Source organism: Hyla sarda, unplaced genomic scaffold, assembly GCF_029499605.1.
Source record: "Hyla sarda isolate aHylSar1 unplaced genomic scaffold, aHylSar1.hap1 scaffold_318, whole genome shotgun sequence".
Taxonomy (NCBI): Eukaryota; Metazoa; Chordata; class Amphibia; order Anura; family Hylidae; genus Hyla; species Hyla sarda.
Genome location: NW_026609912.1, coordinates 59,747 through 76,775, shown reverse-complemented (window position 1 = coordinate 76,775; position 17,029 = coordinate 59,747). Strand labels below are relative to the sequence as shown.

The 17,029-nt window shown below is 46.2% G+C and overlaps 7 non-coding genes and 1 pseudogene across 7 annotated transcripts; all 8 read right to left on the bottom strand.

The window, feature by feature from the left end:
* Positions 1-1,233: 1,233 nt before the first annotated feature.
* On the bottom strand, positions 1,234-1,424 carry LOC130329516 (U2 spliceosomal RNA). Its single transcript, XR_008873074.1, has one exon. It is a non-coding gene; the product is annotated as a U2 spliceosomal RNA (small nuclear RNA).
* Positions 1,425-3,516: 2,092 nt separating this feature from the next.
* On the bottom strand, positions 3,517-3,707 carry LOC130329565 (U2 spliceosomal RNA). The gene has a single exon (XR_008873110.1). It is a non-coding gene; the product is annotated as a U2 spliceosomal RNA (small nuclear RNA).
* A 2,089-nt stretch (positions 3,708-5,796) lies between these two features.
* Positions 5,797-5,987, bottom strand: LOC130329564 (U2 spliceosomal RNA). Its single transcript, XR_008873109.1, has one exon. It is a non-coding gene; the product is annotated as a U2 spliceosomal RNA (small nuclear RNA).
* Positions 5,988-8,062: 2,075 nt separating this feature from the next.
* On the bottom strand, positions 8,063-8,252 carry LOC130329534 (U2 spliceosomal RNA). The gene has a single exon (XR_008873088.1). It is a non-coding gene; the product is annotated as a U2 spliceosomal RNA (small nuclear RNA).
* A 695-nt stretch (positions 8,253-8,947) lies between these two features.
* On the bottom strand, positions 8,948-9,107 carry LOC130329535 (U2 spliceosomal RNA; annotated as a pseudogene).
* Positions 9,108-11,189: 2,082 nt separating this feature from the next.
* Positions 11,190-11,380, bottom strand: LOC130329563 (U2 spliceosomal RNA). Its single transcript, XR_008873108.1, has one exon. It is a non-coding gene; the product is annotated as a U2 spliceosomal RNA (small nuclear RNA).
* A 2,065-nt stretch (positions 11,381-13,445) lies between these two features.
* On the bottom strand, positions 13,446-13,636 carry LOC130329524 (U2 spliceosomal RNA). Its single transcript, XR_008873082.1, has one exon. It is a non-coding gene; the product is annotated as a U2 spliceosomal RNA (small nuclear RNA).
* Positions 13,637-15,736: 2,100 nt separating this feature from the next.
* On the bottom strand, positions 15,737-15,927 carry LOC130329523 (U2 spliceosomal RNA). Its single transcript, XR_008873081.1, has one exon. It is a non-coding gene; the product is annotated as a U2 spliceosomal RNA (small nuclear RNA).
* Positions 15,928-17,029: the final 1,102 nt, after the last annotated feature.

Here is a 17,029-nt window from a genome sequence, read left to right as displayed (position 1 = left end):
ATATATGTGTGTGTGTGCGCGTATATATATATATATATATATATATATATATATATATATATATTTCTCCGCCAAAATCACTTTTAAACCCATTTCCACCTTTTTTTCCCTTCTCTTCCTCTTACTTTTTTTTCACGTTTTTTTACGTTTTTCTCCTTTTCGCCTCTTTTCTGGGCGTATTATTCTTCTTTTTCTTCTTTTTTTTCGTCTAATGCATACCCCATCAGTGCAGCAATGCTTATTCAATACCGCCAGCAGATGGAGACACTGGGGGATAATTTTCTAAGGATTTATACTGATTTTTCCTGTCTGAATTTGTCGCACAGAAAGTTGCAGGCCAAATATGTGTGACATTTCTGCGACTTTAGCTTCTAGAGCATTTTTACAACATTATACATAGGTGCTGAATACATAAAAAGCGACTGTTCAGCGACAGACAAGTCGCATCGGCTGAAAGTAGGCCAGAATGTCAGTCCATGTTGGAGCAGGTTTAGATACAGTCTAAAGCATAGATCTCAAAGTCTGTGCACAGAATTTAGCAAGGGCCTCGCACCTTCTGATGCATCAGGTAGGTGCACAATAGCATAGCCTAACCCTCTGTACTTTGGTCTATATTGATGCGGGACATAGACAGCCAGCTGATGACCAATCCATTAGTGCAATGGATGGCTGGAAGCATTTGTCTTTGCCTTTGCAATACCACAGAAGCAATGCATGGTCAATGTACAGCAATGACACACCTGTGTGAACAGCCAGGAGACCCCCCCCCCCCCATGTTATGTTACATAGTTACATAGTTAGTACGGTCGAAAAAAGACATATGTCCATCAAGTTCAACCAGGGAATTAAGGGGTAGGGGTGTGGCGCGATATTGGGGAAGGGATGAGATTTTATATTTCTTCATAAGCATTAATCTTATTTTGTCAATTAGGAACATTCAGCACCCACCCGCTATCAAGGCAGCTGCCTATCATGTCATGCCCTACCTGCACAGGTGTGCTGGCTACTCAAATGATCCAATTAAGGAGGCCATTTAGTCAGCAGCAGCAGAAGTCCTGTGCCTGGACGCTCCAACAGTGGCCAGACACAAGCAGAAGCAGAAGCAGCAGCAGCACCACCTTTTGTTTTTTGGCTGCAGCAGCAGCAGCAGCAAGGCCCACAGGGCTGGCTAGCTGGCTAGCCAGCAAGCAGGTAGCAATGAAAGTAGGAATCTTTCTTTTTAACCCTGTAAGGGGGTGGTGCACTGTACCCAAAGATACTGCCATATCGGGTCAATGCATAGGGCGACGGAAGCAAGCTTCGAAATCGGCCCCCGTTCTCAAAAATCCATTTAATATATGGTCCCCAGATAGGGGACGTATCAGATATTAAACTGATAAGAACAGATACTACACTTGATCTTAGCCAAAAGGCCGAGAAGCGATAACCGTGAAAGGGGCGGGCCCAACAAGGTCCCCTTCATGGGCACTATCACTGCTTGCTGTCAGGGAGGCTGCCAGACAATTTTCCATGCACACTCTGGGCTGGGGGGCAGTCAACCACCAGTACACACAGCAGAACCTAAACCCATACCATTATTGCTAAGCAGCAAGACAGGGGCCCATTGCACTCCCACGGGGCCTTTTTAAATGCAATCCATAACCCGGATTTGCCAGGAACCCTTCTTACTCCTCCTACTTGCATGTGACACTGGGCTTAGGATCTGCATAGGAAACACACACACAAGCACACACCTACCTTTGTTGCCTGCAGATGCCTCCTTGGCTGTCCCCAAACGGTATCAAACCAACACCCACGGGAAGCTGTAAGCATAGAGGACATGCCTGCACCCCATTGGACTTACCTGTGTGGGTTAAACCCGGGTTATTTGACAACCTATGGCGGTGATGGTTCTGCTCAGGCAGAGCAGTGCTGATGCTCCTCATAAAGCTGTCGCTGCTGTGAAGGTTCTAGGTGACATCACAAATCCCTATGGTTACATACACAACAAAGCTGGGTTGTTGTTGTTTACACTCTGCAAGGCCTGTGGAAGTGAGTGACATCATAGCACTGTAGTTCTGAGGGTTCTAGATGGATGCAACAATCTCCTGTTGCTTCTATGAAGGCCATAATAGACGACATCACCAAACAGCTCCATAGTCACATACACAGCAAAGGAGAGATGTTGTTTACACCTAGTGATGTCAGTGGTATTGAGTGACATCACAGCACAGTGCTAAGGCTCCTGGGCCTGGACACAGCAGCGGCTGCAATATCTCAACGGAGAATACGTTTATATATATGTGTGTGTGTGCGCGTATATATATATATATATATATATATATATATATATATATATATATATATTTCTCCGCCGAAATCACTTTTAAACCCATTTCCACCTTTTTTTCCCTTCTCTTCCTCTTACTTTTTTTTCACGTTTTTTTTACGTTTTTCTCCTTTTCGCCTCTTTTCTGGGCGTATTATTCTTCTTTTTCTTCTTTTTTTTCGTCTAATGCATACCCCATCAGTGCAGCAATGCTTATTCAATACCGCCAGCAGATGGAGACACTGGGGGATAATTTTCTAAGGATTTATACTGATTTTTCCTGTCTGAATTTGTCGCACAGAAAGTTGCAGGCCAAATATGTGTGACATTTCTGCGACTTTAGCTTCTAGAGCATTTTTACAACATTATACATAGGTGCTGAATACATAAAAAGCGACTGTTCAGCGACAGACAAGTCGCATCGGCTGAAAGTAGGCCAGAATGTCAGTCCATGTTGGAGCAGGTTTAGATACAGTCTAAAGCATAGATCTCAAAGTCTGTGCACAGAATTTAGCAAGGGCCTCGCACCTTCTGATGCATCAGGTAGGTGCACAATAGCATAGCCTAACCCTCTGTACTTTGGTCTATATTGATGCGGGACATAGACAGCCAGCTGATGACCAATCCATTAGTGCAATGGATGGCTGGAAGCATTTGTCTTTGCCTTTGCAATACCACAGAAGCAATGCATGGTCAATGTACAGCAATGACACACCTGTGTGAACAGCCAGGAGACCCCCCCCCCCCCATGTTATGTTACATAGTTACATAGTTAGTACGGTCGAAAAAAGACATATGTCCATCAAGTTCAACCAGGGAATTAAGGGGTAGGGGTGTGGCGCGATATTGGGGAAGGGATGAGATTTTATATTTCTTCATAAGCATTCATCTTATTTTGTCAATTAGGAACATTCAGCACCCACCCGCTATCAAGGCAGCTGCCTATCATGTCATGCCCTACCTGCACAGGTGTGCTGGCTACTCAAATGATCCAATTAAGGAGGCCATTTAGTCAGCAGCAGCAGAAGTCCTGTGCCTGGACGCTCCAACAGCGGCCAGACACAAGCAGAAGCAGAAGCAGCAGCAGCACCACCTTTTGTTTTTTGGCTGCAGCAGCAGCAGCAGCAAGGCCCACAGGGCTGGCTAGCTGGCTAGCCAGCAAGCAGGTAGCAATGAAAGTAGGAATCTTTCTTTTTAACCCTGTAAGGGGGTGGTGCACTGTACCCGAAGATACTGCCATATCGGGTCAATGCATAGGGCGACGGAAGCAAGCTTCGAAATCGGCCCCCGTTCTCAAAAATCCATTTAATATATGGTCCCCAGATAGGGGACGTATCAGATATTAAACTGATAAGAACAGATACTACACTTGATCTTAGCCAAAAGGCCGAGAAGCGATAACCGTGAAAGGGGCGGGCCCAACAAGGTCCCCTTCATGGGCACTATCACTGCTTGCTGTCAGGGAGGCTGCCAGACAATTTTCCATGCACACTCTGGGCTGGGGGGCAGTCAACCACCAGTACACACAGCAGAACCTAAACCCATACCATTATTGCTAAGCAGCAAGACAGGGGCCCATTGCACTCCCACGGGGCCTTTTTAAATGCAATCCATAACCCGGATTTGCCAGGAACCCTTCTTACTCCTCCTACTTGCATGTGACACTGGGCTTAGGATCTGCATAGGAAACACACACACAAGCACACACCTCCCTTTGTTGCCTGCAGATGCCTCCTTGGCTGTCCCCAAACGGTATCAAACCAACACCCACGGGAAGCTGTAAGCATAGAGGACATGCCTGCACCCCATTGGACTTACCTGTGTGGGTTAAACCCGGGTTATTTGACAACCTATGGCGGTGATGGTTCTGCTCAGGCAGAGCAGTGCTGATGCTCCTCATAAAGCTGTCGCTGCTGTGAAGGTTCTAGGTGACATCACAAATCCCTATGGTTACATACACAACAAAGCTGGGTTGTTGTTGTTTACACTCTGCAAGGCCTGTGGAAGTGAGTGACATCATAGCACTGTAGTTCTGAGGGTTCTAGATGGATGCAACAATCTCCTGTTGCTTCTATGAAGGCCATAATAGACGACATCACCAAACAGCTCCATAGTCACATACACAGCAAAGGAGAGATGTTGTTTACACCTAGTGATGTCAGTGGTATTGAGTGACATCACAGCACAGTGCTAAGGCTCCTGGGCCTGGACACAGCAGCGGCTGCAATATCTCAACGGAGAATACGTTTATATATATGTGTGTGTGTGCGCGTATATATATATATATATATATATATATATATATATATATATATATATATTTCTCCGCCGAAATCACTTTTAAACCCATTTCCACCTTTTTTTCCCTTCTCTTCCTCTTACTTTTTTTTCACGTTTTTTTACGTTTTTCTCCTTTTCGCCTCTTTTCTGGGCGTATTATTCTTCTTTTTCTTCTTTTTTTTCGTCTAATGCATACCCCATCAGTGCAGCAATGCTTATTCAATACCGCCAGCAGATGGAGACACTGGGGGATAATTTTCTAAGGATTTATACTGATTTTTCCTGTCTGAATTTGTCGCACAGAAAGTTGCAGGCCAAATATGTGTGACATTTCTGCGACTTTAGCTTCTAGAGCATTTTTACAACATTATACATAGGTGCTGAATACATAAAAAGCGACTGTTCAGCGACAGACAAGTCGCATCGGCTGAAAGTAGGCCAGAATGTCAGTCCATGTTGGAGCAGGTTTAGATACAGTCTAAAGCATAGATCTCAAAGTCTGTGCACAGAATTTAGCAAGGGCCTCGCACCTTCTGATGCATCAGGTAGGTGCACAATAGCATAGCCTAACCCTCTGTACTTTGGTCTATATTGATGCGGGACATAGACAGCCAGCTGATGACCAATCCATTAGTGCAATGGATGGCTGGAAGCATTTGTCTTTGCCTTTGCAATACCACAGAAGCAATGCATGGTCAATGTACAGCAATGACACACCTGTGTGAACAGCCAGGAGACCCCCCCCCCCATGTTATGTTACATAGTTACATAGTTAGTACGGTCGAAAAAAGACATATGTCCATCAAGTTCAACCAGGGAATTAAGGGGTAGGGGTGTGGCGCGATATTGGGGAAGGGATGAGATTTTATATTTCTTCATAAGCATTAATCTTATTTTGTCAATTAGGAACATTCAGCACCCACCCGCTATCAAGGCAGCTGCCTATCATGTCATGCCCTACCTGCACAGGTGTGCTGGCTACTCAAATGATCCAATTAAGGAGGCCATTTAGTCAGCAGCAGCAGAAGTCCTGTGCCTGGACGCTCCAACAGCGGCCAGACACAAGCAGAAGCAGAAGCAGCAGCAGCACCACCTTTTGTTTTTTGGCTGCAGCAGCAGCAGCAGCAAGGCCCACAGGGCTGGCTAGCTGGCTAGCCAGCAAGCAGGTAGCAATGAAAGTAGGAATCTTTCTTTTTAACCCTGTAAGGGGGTGGTGCACTGTACCCGAAGATACTGCCATATCGGGTCAATGCATAGGGCGACGGAAGCAAGCTTCGAAATCGGCCCCCGTTCTCAAAAATCCATTTAATATATGGTCCCCAGATAGGGGACGTATCAGATATTAAACTGATAAGAACAGATACTACACTTGATCTTAGCCAAAAGGCCGAGAAGCGATAACCGTGAAAGGGGCGGGCCCAACAAGGTCCCCTTCATGGGCACTATCACTGCTTGCTGTCAGGGAGGCTGCCAGACAATTTTCCATGCACACTCTGGGCTGGGGGGCAGTCAACCACCAGTACACACAGCAGAACCTAAACCCATACCATTATTGCTAAGCAGCAAGACAGGGGCCCATTGCACTCCCACGGGGCCTTTTTAAATGCAATCCATAACCCGGATTTGCCAGGAACCCTTCTTACTCCTCCTACTTGCATGTGACACTGGGCTTAGGATCTGCATAGGAAACACACACACAAGCACACACCTACCTTTGTTGCCTGCAGATGCCTCCTTGGCTGTCCCCAAACGGTATCAAACCAACACCCACGGGAAGCTGTAAGCATAGAGGACATGCCTGCACCCCATTGGACTTACCTGTGTGGGTTAAACCCGGGTTATTTGACAACCTATGGCGGTGATGGTTCTGCTCAGGCAGAGCAGTGCTGATGCTCCTCATAAAGCTGTCGCTGCTGTGAAGGTTCTAGGTGACATCACAAATCCCTATGGTTACATACACAACAAAGCTGGGTTGTTGTTGTTTACACTCTGCAAGGCCTGTGGAAGTGAGTGACATCATAGCACTGTAGTTCTGAGGGTTCTAGATGGATGCAACAATCTCCTGTTGCTTCTATGAAGGCCATAATAGACGACATCACCAAACAGCTCCATAGTCACATACACAGCAAAGGAGAGATGTTGTTTACACCTAGTGATGTCAGTGGTATTGAGTGACATCACAGCACAGTGCTAAGGCTCCTGGGCCTGGACACAGCAGCGGCTGCAATATCTCAACGGAGAATACGTTTATATATATGTGTGTGTGTGCGCGTATATATATATATATATATATATATATATATATATTTCTCCGCCGAAATCACTTTTAAACCCATTTCCACCTTTTTTTCCCTTCTCTTCCTCTTACTTTTTTTTCACGTTTTTTTACGTTTTTCTCCTTTTCGCCTCTTTTCTGGGCGTATTATTCTTCTTTTTCTTCTTTTTTTTCGTCTAATGCATACCCCATCAGTGCAGCAATGCTTATTCAATACCGCCAGCAGATGGAGACACTGGGGGATAATTTTCTAAGGATTTATACTGATTTTTCCTGTCTGAATTTGTCGCACAGAAAGTTGCAGGCCAAATATGTGTGACATTTCTGCGACTTTAGCTTCTAGAGCATTTTTACAACATTATACATAGGTGCTGAATACATAAAAAGCGACTGTTCAGCGACAGACAAGTCGCATCGGCTGAAAGTAGGCCAGAATGTCAGTCCATGTTGGAGCAGGTTTAGATACAGTCTAAAGCATAGATCTCAAAGTCTGTGCACAGAATTTAGCAAGGGCCTCGCACCTTCTGATGCATCAGGTAGGTGCACAATAGCATAGCCTAACCCTCTGTACTTTGGTCTATATTGATGCGGGACATAGACAGCCAGCTGATGACCAATCCATTAGTGCAATGGATGGCTGGAAGCATTTGTCTTTGCCTTTGCAATACCACAGAAGCAATGCATGGTCAATGTACAGCAATGACACACCTGTGTGAACAGCCAGGAGACCCCCCCCCCCATGTTATGTTACATAGTTACATAGTTAGTACGGTCGAAAAAAGACATATGTCCATCAAGTTCAACCAGGGAATTAAGGGGTAGGGGTGTGGCGCGATATTGGGGAAGGGATGAGATTTTATATTTCTTCATAAGCATTCATCTTATTTTGTCAATTAGGAACATTCAGCACCCACCCGCTATCAAGGCAGCTGCCTATCATGTCATGCCCTACCTGCACAGGTGTGCTGGCTACTCAAATGATCCAATTAAGGAGGCCATTTAGTCAGCAGCAGCAGAAGTCCTGTGCCTGGACGCTCCAACAGCGGCCAGACACAAGCAGAAGCAGAAGCAGCAGCAGCACCACCTTTTGTTTTTTGGCTGCAGCAGCAGCAGCAGCAAGGCCCACAGGGCTGGCTAGCTGGCTAGCCAGCAAGCAGGTAGCAATGAAAGTAGGAATCTTTCTTTTTAACCCTGTAAGGGGGTGGTGCACTGTACCCGAAGATACTGCCATATCGGGTCAATGCATAGGGCGACGGAAGCAAGCTTCGAAATCGGCCCCCGTTCTCAAAAATCCATTTAATATATGGTCCCCAGATAGGGGACGTATCAGATATTAAACTGATAAGAACAGATTTTTTTTTTTTTTTTTTTTTTTTATCTAAAGCCGAGGAACGTGCTTTCGATTCACCCAAAGTGCAAGAAAAAGTGCAAACGTGTTACACTAAAAAAAACGTGCACAAAGGATGCGGTCTATCGCAAGCCCTTCTCCGATAGGAGAGAGGCCCCCCAACAAACCTTACCCTTCGCCTCCGGACCAAAAGGTACCTGCGAGGTTCCAGGTTCGATGTCCCTTTTCGCCAAAGCTACTAGGGGACCACAAATGCTCCCGGCATCCCCCTTGGCGTTGGCCAAGGTATCTGCCCGCAGAGCCGATTACGGTAGGTACCCTGCCAAAGCAGGGGTACCCGGGGTGTTTGCAGGGAGGTGCGGAACCTAATGGCCACACACACCTCCCCTAGACCGCCAGGAGGGACACCCAGAAGGGCTACCGCATCCTGACAAATCCTGTGAACACACAACACGCAAAAAGTGACACAGTGAGACAAAAAAATAAATAAATAAGTGAATGTGTGCAGATATACTGCCCAGACATCCGGCCGGATCTATAAAAATTTCTCTGATCCTAGCCAGAAGGCCGGGAATCAAGAGGTGAGTGCCACAAGGTGAAGAGATTATGGTGCCCGTGCTTCAACTCAGTGAGCCTATTCTCCCAGTGAGTTTCGGCACCTCGGGGTCACCACTCCCCGAGGCACAAAAGTACCTCGGCTCTAGACCCTCTCAGCCTCATGGCGAGACCCGGAGGGAACAGGTCACATCGGGGCAGCCGTCGAGCTGATTCCTCAGAACCAGCCCCGGAAAGCCCTGGTACACCTGCATCCTCCATGCAGCACCCATCCCCACCAGCATGAAAACTGATAAGAACAGATACTACACTTGATCTTAGCCAAAAGGCCGAGAAGCGATAACCGTGAAAGGGGCGGGCCCAACAAGGTCCCCTTCATGGGCACTATCACTGCTTGCTGTCAGGGAGGCTGCCAGACAATTTTCCATGCACACTCTGGGCTGGGGGGCAGTCAACCACCAGTACACACAGCAGAACCTAAACCCATACCATTATTGCTAAGCAGCAAGACAGGGGCCCATTGCACTCCCACGGGGCCTTTTTAAATGCAATCCATAACCCGGATTTGCCAGGAACCCTTCTTACTCCTCCTACTTGCATGTGACACTGGGCTTAGGATCTGCATAGGAAACACACACACAAGCACACACCTACCTTTGTTGCCTGCAGATGCCTCCTTGGCTGTCCCCAAACGGTATCAAACCAACACCCACGGGAAGCTGTAAGCATAGAGGACATGCCTGCACCCCATTGGACTTACCTGTGTGGGTTAAACCCGGGTTATTTGACAACCTATGGCGGTGATGGTTCTGCTCAGGCAGAGCAGTGCTGATGCTCCTCATAAAGCTGTCGCTGCTGTGAAGGTTCTAGGTGACATCACAAATCCCTATGGTTACATACACAACAAAGCTGGGTTGTTGTTGTTTACACTCTGCAAGGCCTGTGGAAGTGAGTGACATCATAGCACTGTAGTTCTGAGGGTTCTAGATGGATGCAACAATCTCCTGTTGCTTCTATGAAGGCCATAATAGACGACATCACCAAACAGCTCCATAGTCACATACACAGCAAAGGAGAGATGTTGTTTACACCTAGTGATGTCAGTGGTATTGAGTGACATCACAGCACAGTGCTAAGGCTCCTGGGCCTGGACACAGCAGCGGCTGCAATATCTCAACGGAGAATACGTTTATATATATGTGTGTGTGTGCGCGTATATATATATATATATATATATATATATATATATATATATTTCTCCGCCGAAATCACTTTTAAACCCATTTCCACCTTTTTTTCCCTTCTCTTCCTCTTACTTTTTTTTCACGTTTTTTTACGTTTTTCTCCTTTTCGCCTCTTTTCTGGGCGTATTATTCTTCTTTTTCTTCTTTTTTTTCGTCTAATGCATACCCCATCAGTGCAGCAATGCTTATTCAATACCGCCAGCAGATGGAGACACTGGGGGATAATTTTCTAAGGATTTATACTGATTTTTCCTGTCTGAATTTGTCGCACAGAAAGTTGCAGGCCAAATATGTGTGACATTTCTGCGACTTTAGCTTCTAGAGCATTTTTACAACATTATACATAGGTGCTGAATACATAAAAAGCGACTGTTCAGCGACAGACAAGTCGCATCGGCTGAAAGTAGGCCAGAATGTCAGTCCATGTTGGAGCAGGTTTAGATACAGTCTAAAGCATAGATCTCAAAGTCTGTGCACAGAATTTAGCAAGGGCCTCGCACCTTCTGATGCATCAGGTAGGTGCACAATAGCATAGCCTAACCCTCTGTACTTTGGTCTATATTGATGCGGGACATAGACAGCCAGCTGATGACCAATCCATTAGTGCAATGGATGGCTGGAAGCATTTGTCTTTGCCTTTGCAATACCACAGAAGCAATGCATGGTCAATGTACAGCAATGACACACCTGTGTGAACAGCCAGGAGACCCCCCCCCCCCATGTTATGTTACATAGTTACATAGTTAGTACGGTCGAAAAAAGACATATGTCCATCAAGTTCAACCAGGGAATTAAGGGGTAGGGGTGTGGCGCGATATTGGGGAAGGGATGAGATTTTATATTTCTTCATAAGCATTAATCTTATTTTGTCAATTAGGAACATTCAGCACCCACCCGCTATCAAGGCAGCTGCCTATCATGTCATGCCCTACCTGCACAGGTGTGCTGGCTACTCAAATGATCCAATTAAGGAGGCCATTTAGTCAGCAGCAGCAGAAGTCCTGTGCCTGGACGCTCCAACAGCGGCCAGACACAAGCAGAAGCAGAAGCAGCAGCAGCACCACCTTTTGTTTTTTGGCTGCAGCAGCAGCAGCAGCAAGGCCCACAGGGCTGGCTAGCTGGCTAGCTAGCAAGCAGGTAGCAATGAAAGTAGGAATCTTTCTTTTTAACCCTGTAAGGGGGTGGTGCACTGTACCCGAAGATACTGCCATATCGGGTCAATGCATAGGGCGACGGAAGCAAGCTTCGAAATCGGCCCCCGTTCTCAAAAATCCATTTAATATATGGTCCCCAGATAGGGGACGTATCAGATATTAAACTGATAAGAACAGATACTACACTTGATCTTAGCCAAAAGGCCGAGAAGCGATAACCGTGAAAGGGGCGGGCCCAACAAGGTCCCCTTCATGGGCACTATCACTGCTTGCTGTCAGGGAGGCTGCCAGACAATTTTCCATGCACACTCTGGGCTGGGGGGCAGTCAACCACCAGTACACACAGCAGAACCTAAACCCATACCATTATTGCTAAGCAGCAAGACAGGGGCCCATTGCACTCCCACGGGGCCTTTTTAAATGCAATCCATAACCCGGATTTGCCAGGAACCCTTCTTACTCCTCCTACTTGCATGTGACACTGGGCTTAGGATCTGCATAGGAAACACACACACAAGCACACACCTACCTTTGTTGCCTGCAGATGCCTCCTTGGCTGTCCCCAAACGGTATCAAACCAACACCCACGGGAAGCTGTAAGCATAGAGGACATGCCTGCACCCCATTGGACTTACCTGTGTGGGTTAAACCCGGGTTATTTGACAACCTATGGCGGTGATGGTTCTGCTCAGGCAGAGCAGTGCTGATGCTCCTCATAAAGCTGTCGCTGCTGTGAAGGTTCTAGGTGACATCACAAATCCCTATGGTTACATACACAACAAAGCTGGGTTGTTGTTGTTTACACTCTGCAAGGCCTGTGGAAGTGAGTGACATCATAGCACTGTAGTTCTGAGGGTTCTAGATGGATGCAACAATCTTCATAATAGACGACATCACCAAACAGCTCCATAGTCACATACACAGCAAAGGAGAGATGTTGTTTACACCTAGTGATGTCAGTGGTATTGAGTGACATCACAGCACAGTGCTAAGGCTCCTGGGCCTGGACACAGCAGCGGCTGCAATATCTCAACGGAGAATACGTTTATATATATGTGTGTGTGTGCGCGTATATATATATATATATATATTATATATATATATATATTTCTCCGCCGAAATCACTTTTAAACCCATTTCCACCTTTTTTTCCCTTCTCTTCCTCTTACTTTTTTTTCACGTTTTTTTACGTTTTTCTCCTTTTCGCCTCTTTTCTGGGCGTATTATTCTTCTTTTTCTTCTTTTTTTTCGTCTAATGCATACCCCATCAGTGCAGCAATGCTTATTCAATACCGCCAGCAGATGGAGGACACTGGGGGATAATTTTCTAAGGATTTATACTGATTTTTCCTGTCTGAATTTGTCGCACAGAAAGTTGCAGGCCAAATATGTGTGACATTTCTGCGACTTTAGCTTCTAGAGCATTTTTACAACATTATACATAGGTGCTGAATACATAAAAAGCGACTGTTCAGCGACAGACAAGTCGCATCGGCTGAAAGTAGGCCAGAATGTCAGTCCATGTTGGGAGCAGGTTTAGATACAGTCTAAAGCATAGATCTCAAAGTCTGTGCACAGAATTTAGCAAGGGCCTCGCACCTTCTGATGCATCAGGTAGGTGCACAATAGCATAGCCTAACCCTCTGTACTTTGGTCTATATTGAATGCGGGACATAGACAGCCAGCTGATGACCAATCCATTAGTGCAATGGATGGCTGGAAGCATTTGTCTTTGCCTTTGCAATACCACAGAAGCAATGCATGGTCAATGTACAGCAATGACACACCTGTGTGAACAGCCAGGAGACCCCCCCCCCCATGTTATGTTACATAGTTACATAGTTAGTACGGTCGAAAAAAGACATATGTCCATCAAGTTCAACCAGGGGAATTAAGGGGTAGGGGTGTGGCGCGATATTGGGGAAGGGATGAGATTTTATATTTCTTCATCAAGCATTAATCTTATTTTGTCAATTAGGAACATTCAGCACCCACCCGCTATCAAGCAGCTGCCTATCATGTCATGCCCTACCTGCACAGGTGTGCTGCTACTCAAATGATCCAATTAAGGAGGCCATTTAGTCTGCAGCAGCAGAAGTCCTGTGCCTGGACGCTCCAACAGCGGCCAGGACACAAGCAGAAGCAGAAGCAGCAGCAGCACCACCTTTTGTTTTTGGCCTGCAGCCAGCAGCAGCAGCAAGGCCCACAGGGCTGGCTAGCTGGCTAGCCAGCAAGCAGGTAGCAATGAAAGTAGTGAATCTTTCTTTTTAACCCTGTAAGGGGGTGGTGCACTGTACCCGAAGATACTGCCATATCGGGTCAATGCATAGGGCGACGGAAGCAAGCTTCGAAATCGGCCCCCGTTCTCAAAATCCATTTAATATATGGTCCCCAGATAGGGGACGTATCAGATATTAAACTGATAAGAACAGATACTACACTTGATCTTAGCGAAAAGGCCGGAGAAGCGATAACCGTGAAAGGGGGCGGCCCAACAAGGTCCCCTTCATGGGCACTATCACTGCTTGCTGTCAGGGAGGCTGCCAGACAATTTTTCCATGCACACTCTGGGCTGGGGGGCAGTCAACCACCAGTACACACAGCAGAACCTAAACCCATACCATTATTGCTAAGCAGCAAGACAGGGGCCCATTGCACTCCCACGGGGCCTTTTTAAATCGCAATCCATAACCCGGATTTGCCAGGAACCCTTCTTACTCCTCCTACTTGCATGTGACACTGGGCCTTAGGATCTGCATAGGAAACAACACACAAGCACACACCTACCTTTGTTGCCTGCAGATGCCTCCTTGGCTGTCCCCAAACGGTATCAAACCAACACCCACGGGAAGCTGTAAGCATAGAGGACATGCCTGCACCCCATTGGACTTACCTGTGTGGGTTAACCCGGGTTATTTGACAACCTATGGCGGTGATGGTTCTGCTCAGACAGAGCAGTGCTGATGCTCCTCATAAAGCTGTCGCTGCTGTGAAGGTTCTAGGTGACATCACAAATCCCTATGGTTACATACACAACAAAGCTGGGTTGTTGTTTGTTTACACTCTGCAAGGCCTGTGGAAGTGAGTGACATCATAGCACTGTAGTTCTGAGGGTTCTAGATGGATGCAACAATCTCCTGTTGCTTCTATGAAGGCCATAATAGACGACATCACCAAACAGCTCCATAGTCACATACACAGCAAAGGAGAGATGTTGTTTACACCTAGTGATGTCAGTGGTATTGAGTGACATCACAGCACAGTGCTAAGGCTCCTGGGCCTGGACCACAGCAGCGGCTGCAATATCTCAACGGAGAATACGTTTATTATAAGTGTGTGTGTGCGCGTATATATATATATATATATATATATATATATATATATATATATATTTCTCCGCCGAAATCACTTTTAAACCATTTCCACCTTTTTTTCCCCTTCTCTTCCTCTTACTTTTTTTTCACGTTTTTTTACGTTTTTCTCCTTTTCGCCTCTTTTCTGGGCGTATTATTCTTCTTTTTCTTCTTTTTTTTCGTCTAATGCATACCCCATCAGTGCAGCAATGCTTATTCAATACCGCCAGCAGATGGAGACACTGGGGGATAATTTTCTAAGGATTTATACTGATTTTTCCTGTCTGAATTTGTCGCACAGAAAGTTGCAGGCCAAATATGTGTGACATTTCTGCGACTTTAGCTTCTAGAGCATTTTTACAACATTATACATAGGTGCTGAATACATAAAAAGCGACTGTTCAGCGACATGACAAGTCGCATCGGCTGAAAGTAGGCCAGAATGTCAGTCCCATGTTGGAGCAGGGTTTAGATACAGTCTAAAGCATAGATCTCAAAGTCTGTGCACAGAATTTAGCAAGGGCCTCGCACCTTCTGATGCATCAGGTAGGTGCACAATAGCATAGCCTAACCCTCTGTACTTTGTCTATATTGATGCGGGACATAGACAGCCAGCTGATGACCAATCCATTAGTGCAATGGATGGCTGGAAGCATTTGTCTTTGCCTTTTGCCATACAATACCACAGAAGCAATGCATGGTCAATGTACAGCAATGACACACCTGTGTGAACAGCCAGGAGACCCCCCCCCCCATGTTATGTTACATAGTTACATAGTTAGTACGGTCGAAAAAAGACATATGTCCATCAAGTTCAACCAGGGAATTAAGGGGTAGGGGTGTGTGCGGCCATATTGGGGAAGGGATGAGATTTTATATTTCTTCATAAGCATTAATCTTATTTTGTCAATTAGGAACATTCAGCACCCACCCGCTATCAAGGCAGCTGCCTATCATGTCATTGCCCTACCTGCACAGGGTGTGCTGGCTACTCAAATGATCCAATTAAGGAGGCCATTTAGTCAGCAGCAGCAGAAGTCCTGTGCCTGGACGCTCCAACAGCGGCCAGACACAAGGCAGAAGCAGAAGCAGCAGCAGCACCACCTTTTGTTTTTTGGCTGCAGCAGCAGCAGCAGCAAGGCCCACAGGGCTGGCTAGCTGGCTAGCCAGCAAGCAGGTAGCAATGAAAGTAGGAATCTTTCTTTTTAACCCTGTAAGGGGGTGGTGCACTGTACCCGAAGATACTGCCATATCGGGTCAATGCATAGGGCGACGGAAGCAAGCTTCGAAATCGGCCCCCGTTCTCAAAAATCCATTTAATATATGGCCCCAGATAGGGGACGTATCAGATATTAAACTGATAAGAACAGATACTACACTTGATCTTAGCCAAAAGGCCGGAGAAGCGATAACCGTGAAAGGGGCGGGCCCAACAAGGTCCCCTTCATGGGCACTATCACTGCTTGCTGTCAGGGAGGGCTGCCAGACAATTTTCCATGGCACACTCTGGGCTGGGGGGCAGTCAACACCAGTACACACAGCAGAACCTAAACCCATACCATTATTGCTAAGCAGCAAGACAGGGGCCCATTTGCACTCCCACGGGGCCTTTTTAAATGCAATCCATAACCCGGATTTGCCAGGAACCTTCTTACTCCTCCTACTTGCATGTGACACGGGCTTAGGATCTGCATAGGAAACACACACACAAGCACACACCTACCTTTGTTGCCTGCAGATGCCTCCTTGGCTGTCCCAAAACGGTATCAAACCAACAACCACTGGAAGCTGTAAGCATAGAGGGACATGCCTGCACCCCATTGGACCTTACCTGTGTGGGTTAAACCCGGGTTATTTGACAACCTATGGCGGGTGATGGTTCTGCTCAGGCAGAGCAGTGCTGATGCTCCTCATAAAGCTGTCGCTGCTGTGAAGGTTCTAGGTGACATCACAAATCCCTATGGTTACATACACAACAAAGCTGGGTTGTTGTTGTTTACACTCTGCAAGGCCTGTGGAAGTGAGTGACATCATTAGCAACTGTAGTTCTGAGGGTTCTAGATGGATGCAACAATCTCCTGTTGCTTCTATGAAGGCCATAATAGACGACATCACCAAACAGCTCCATAGTCACATACACAGCAAAGGAGAGATGTTGTTTACACCTAGTGATGTCAGTGGTATTGAGTGACATCACAGCACAGTGCTAAGGCTCCTGGGCCTGGACACAGCAGCGGCTGCAATATCTCAACGGAGAATACGTTTATATATATGTGTGTGTGTGCCGCGTATATATATATATATATATATATATATATATATATATATATATATATTTCTCCGCCGAAATCACTTTTAAACCCATTTCCACCTTTTTTTCCCTTCTCTTCCTCTTACTTTTTTTTCACGTTTTTTTTACGTTTTTCTCCTTTCGCCTCTTTTCTGGGCGTATTATTCTTCTTTTCTTCTTTTTTTCGTCTAATGCATACCCCATCAGTGCAGCAATGCTTAT